Below are 5,833 nucleotides of genomic sequence, written 5' to 3' on the forward strand. Positions count from 1 at the left end.
GAACCCAGGACCTTCTTGCTGTTAGGCGACCGCGCTAACCACTGCACCACCGTGCCACCGCTTATATGACATCCCATTCTAAATCCATAGGCATTAATATGGAGTTGGTCCCCCCTTTGCAGCTATAACAGCTTCCACTCTTCTGGGAAGGCTTTCCACAAGATTTTGGAGTGTGTCTGTGGGAATTTTTGCCCATTCATCCAGAAGATCATTTGTGAGGTCAGGCACTGATGTCGGATGAGAAGACCTGGCTCATAATCTTCATTCTACCTCATCCCAAAGGTGTTCGATGGGGTTGAGGTCAGGGCTCTGTGCGGGCCAGTCAAGTTCTTCCACACTAAACTCACCCAACCATGTCTTAATAGACCTTGCTTAGTGCACTGGGGCACAGTCATGCTGGAACAGAAAAGGACCCTCCCCGAACTGGTCTCTCAAAGTTGGAAGCATAGAATTGTCCAAAATGTCTTGGTATGCTGAAGCATTAAGATTTCCCTTCACTGGAACTAAGGGGCCTAGCCCAACCCCCGAAAAACAACCCTACACCATTATCCCTCCTCCACCAAACTGTACTGTTGGCACAATGCAGTCAGGCAGGTAACGTTCTCCTGGCATCCGCCAAACCCAGACTCGTCCATCAGACTGCCAGACAGAGAAGTGGGATTTGTCACTCCACAGAACACGTTTCTACTGCTACAGAGTCCAGTGGCAGCGTGCTTTACACTACTCCATCTGACGCTTGGCATTTTGCTTGGTGATGTAAGGCTTGCATGCAGCTGCTCGGCCATGGAAACCCATTCCATGAAGCTCCTGGCACACAGTTTTTGTGCTGATGTGAATGCCAGAGGACGTTTGGAACGCTGCAGTTATTGAGTCAACAGAGCGTTGGCGACTTTTACGCACTATGTGCCTCAGCACTCATTGACCCCGCTGTGTGACTTTACGTGGTCTGCCGCTTTGTGGCTGAGTTGCTGTTGTTCCTAAACGCTTCCACTTTTCAGTAATACCACTTACAGTTGACCGTGGAATATCCAGCAGGGAAGAAATTTCAAGAACTGACTTATTGCAAAGGTGGCATCCTATGACAGTAGCACGCTTGAATCCACTGAGCTCTTCAGAACGACCCATTCTTTCACAAATGTTTGTAAATGCAGCATGCATGGCTAGCTGCTGGATTTTATACACCTGTGGCAATGGGCCTGAATGAAACACCTGAATTCAACGATTAAGAGGCATGTCCCAATACTTTTGATATAATATATATATGCAACGTCATTAAACAAAGCCCTCAACAGTAGGGAAAGTGCTCAAGAAGCAAGGAGCAAAATAATCTATATCTTAAAAATGAAATAATAACAATAAAATAATGATAAAATAAAAGGGGACAATAATAAAATAACAATAACTTGAATCACTGAATTATATATGTTCTATATGTATGATATAAGAAGCAACAAGAAGTATGATATCCATGCTTCTCTTTATTGTTCATCCACTCACAGCACTGTGTGGTCTGGAAAGAGGATCTGTGTCAAGAGGATCAAAAAAGGTTAACTTTCATTTCCGTTAACGCGGTTTCACCGACCTGAGCCATGCTTTACTTCTGTACACAGTTATTTGTTTTGCCTCGTGGAAGAGATGCGCCTTTGTAGGTTTCAAGAGAAGTAAAGTCTGTTTATTGTCATTTCAGTCTGATGCGTTTACACATGCAACAAGATGTGTTTCTCTCAAGTCACATGGTGTGTACGTTCACACATCGAGGGGGCGGCAGAACTTAAAGAGTAAAGGTGTCCATATATACAGGATATAAATGGGTGTAGATGTAGAGGACAGTGATAGAGGGGTCCATGTATACAGGATATAAATGGGTGTAGATGTAGAGGACAGTGATAGAGGGGTCCATGTATACAGGATATAAAGGGGTGTAGATGTAGAGGACAGTGATGGTGTTGTCCATGTATACAGGATACAAAGGGGTGTAGATGTAGAGGACAGTGATGATGGTGTCCATGTATACAGGATACAAAGGGGTGTAGATGTAGAGGACAGTGATGGTGGTGTCCATGTATAAAGGATGTAAAGGAGTGTAGATGTAGAGGACAGTGGTTGAGGTGTCCATGTATACAGGATACAAAGGGGTGTAGATGTAGAGGACAGTGCTGATGGTGTCCATGTATACAGGATATAAAGGGGTGTAGATGTAGAGGACAGTGATGATGGTGTCCATGTATAAAGGATGTAAAGGGGTGTAGATGTAGAGGACAGTGATGAGGGTGTCCATGTATACAGGATATAAAGGGGTGTGGATGTAGAAGACTGATGGAGGTGTCCATGTATACAGGATATAAAGGGGTGTAGATGTAGAGGACAGTGATGATGGTGTCCATGTATACAGGATACAAAGGGGTGTAGATGTAGAGGACAGTGATGATGGTGTCCATGTATAAAGGATGTAAAGGAGTGTAGATGTAGAGGACAGTGATGGAAGTGTCCATGTATAAAGGATGTAAAGGAGTGTAGATGTAGAGGACAGTGGTTGAGGTGTCCATGTATAAAGGAAATAAAGGGGTGGAGATGGCAGTGATGGTGGTGTCCATATATACAGGACACAGGATATGAAGGGGTGTAGCTGTAGAGGACAGGGATGGTGGTGTGAGTCAGACTGAAGGTAACAGCTTTGTAGAACATCCCATCCCAGCCTCTCAGAAGTATACCCAGAATTTAGTTGGCTAAGTTTAGTTGGCTTTCTACTCACTTCATTATTATTTTTGACCCCCCCCTTCCCCCCCCCCCCCCAATTGCACTTTACCAAGTACCCCACTCTTCCGAGCCATCCCAGTCGCTGCCCCACCCCCTGTAGATCCGGGGAGGGCTGCAGACTACCACATGCCTCCTCTGATTCATGTGGAGTCGCCAGCTGCTCCTTTTCCCCTGACAGTGAGGAGTTTCACCATAGGGATGTAGCGCGTGGGAGGATGACGCTATTCCCCCCCCCCCCAGTTCCCCCTCCCCCCCTGAACAGGCGCCCCGAACGACCAGAGGAGGCGCTAGTGCAGCAACCAGGACACATACCCACATCCGGCTTCCTACCCGCAGATTCAGCCAATTGTGTCTGTAGGGACGCCCGACCAAGCCGGAGTCCAGACAGCATCCGGATGTGGGCCACTTCAGGCAATGATGCGGCACTGGTGGCCTTCTTCTGGCCCTGACAAAATGGACGTGAGCCTGAAGTGGCCCACATGTATAATAGCAAATATGGCCCAAATATGCCAAATCACATGTGGGCATTTTTAGGCAAAGATGCGGTGCTCTGGGCAACATGTGGTCTGGATGTGACCCTGAAGTGGCCCGTGTGGTAAATGGTGAATATGGCCCAAATACCACAAAACAAATATGGACCACCTTTGGCCCATATTGGTCGATGTTTGGCTCAATGGCTTGGTTCTGGCCCAGATCTGGCAAACAGGAGCGGACCGTCCAAGTGCCGTCATTCCACACGGTATGTGGGCCGGATGAAGTGTCGGGTGTGGGACGGGTCCGGGCCACAACAATTTCCCTATCTGGGAGGTAACATGGGGCCTCGAACCGGCGATTCTCGTGTTGGTAGGCAACGGAATAGACCACTAGGCTACCCGGACGCCCTGAGGAGTTCTTTTACACATCAGTCTATTCTGTTGTTAAACTAAAGTCGGTGTGCTGCTAAGTGACAACAGAACCCAGAGGATAAAATGTGATGTGTGTGATGGTCATGACTGTTGGATGTGTTTTCTACATCTATGATAAGTGTCGTGTGGATGACCGTATGTGTAATCCGTGTGTAAATCTCTTGAACGGAGCTGCCGAAGGACGCACAATGACGATAAAGCTGCATCATATTGTATTGTGTGGTGTCTTTGATACCACCGTGGTATGACGTGGGTAACTTGGAGGGGCTCGATGGAAATGTGGATGGAAATATCTTGTAATGTTTCTCATTTATATTGAAGGCAATTAGTTCCACCGTGTGTGGTCAACTTGGGACTTGTGGCCAATTTGTTACAGGCGTAGTGGTAGTATCTGTAATATTAATTCCTGAATATTGAAGGTTCGTCTGCAGTTTTCTGTAGTGGTCCCAGTGGTCCAGGGATTGTTAAAGTGGACTGATAGCATATCACATGACATGGCTAAGCTACGTTCGAGTAAAACAAAAAGAAGGTTATAAATGCAGTTGCGAGATCAATACTTTCCACTCATATCTTGGGATGTGGGCAGCACGGTGGTGCAGTGGTTAGTGCGGTCGCCTCACAGCAAGAAGGTCCTGGATTCGAGCCCCGGGGTAGTCCAACCTGTGGGGTGTTCCCGGGTCGTCCTCTGTGTGGAGTTTGCATGTTCTCTGCGTGGGTTTCCTCCCACAGTCCAAAGACATGGAGGTCAGGTGAATCGGCCGTACTACATTGTCCATGTGTGTGTGAGTGTGTGTGGGCCCTGTGTGATGGCCTGGCGGCCTGTCCAGGGTGTCTCCCCACCTGCCGCCCACTGGCCGCTGGGATAGGCTCCAGCATCCCCGCCACCCTGAGAGCAGGATAAGCGGTTCGGATGATGGATCTTGGGGTGTTTGATTTGAGAGAGAACTTATTTTAATTGTAGGTACACCTGGGATAATTAGCTGCCAGCTCCTCCTGCTTTTTCATCTGTTTCTATCTGCGGATATCTCTTGCTTTTCTACGACTCACCCTGTATTGACAGGTGAATTGATTGAGGCTGCTGACAGCACCATGAATTGTGCGTCACTTGCAACCGCCATCTGCCCCGTGTCAAGGTCCCATTCACAAAAGATATTGTGATAGTGATATTACAACACAGAAACGCCCATAACGCTTTGCAGCTGAGCACAATTTGCCCTTGCTTTGTGTCTGATCGCAGTTATCCATGTGGCAAAGTAGGAACGGTGGCTTTGCTCCAAGAGCACAGCACGCAGGTTCAATGTCATCCTTGATGTCATCAAGTATATCGAGAAGTGTTTGACCTGGCGACCTGTATCTGCGTATGATTTCAGTCTCAGTAAAATCAAAAAGTGGTATTCTCCTTCAGAAATATCCGCTCACGGGCACGCCTGGCATGACGAGGCCTTCGCCCGGCTACGCCCACTGCTGCCATGATCCCTGGACGGTCTGGGCGTCGGTTAGCATCGATTCGCTGAAGACGCTGATAATTTTCACTCTCACTGCATGTGGCTATAAGCACTGGTGTTTGTGAATTGGACTTTTCTTTTTTTGCAATTAAGCTCATTTGCATAGAAAGGTGCTAATTGTTGTGCCAAATATATCCATATTGCCTAATGTAAATATGCGCAAATAGCACCGGAGCACCGAGATGGTATTTGCTTTGCAGATAATGCCGGTGTGGGAAGATGGTGCAAATTCACGTTTGCAGTGGCCTCACCCAGTAACGTCCATGCAGTGTCTTCGTCCACGTCTGCGTCTAAGTTTGTGTTTGTTTGATGGCTGCGAGACCTTGGTCTGCTGCGTCTTGTGGGCCCAGGGACCACGGCCCTGCCTGGAGCTGTGCCCGAAGAGGAAACACCGAGGGCGGTCTGACAGGACGCGGAAGCGGGGCAGGCTAAGCTAACCGCTAGCCCATGCAGACCGGCAGTTCCGATAACACCGAGGGCGGTCTGGCAGCGGCCTCACCTGCCGGTGACTGTGGTGTTTTTAGTGTCGTCGTGTGGAGGGCGGGGAGGTATGTCGAAGGTGTCTGGCTGGGAGAGCTGGTGTTGGCTTGGCTGAGGGAGCCTGGTCTGCTGCGTCCTGTGGGCCCAAGGACCACGGTCCTGACCGGAGCTGCGCCTGAAGAAGAA

This window comes from Lampris incognitus, chromosome 14 (genome assembly GCF_029633865.1).
Source record: "Lampris incognitus isolate fLamInc1 chromosome 14, fLamInc1.hap2, whole genome shotgun sequence".
Classification (NCBI taxonomy): Eukaryota; Metazoa; Chordata; class Actinopteri; order Lampriformes; family Lampridae; genus Lampris; species Lampris incognitus.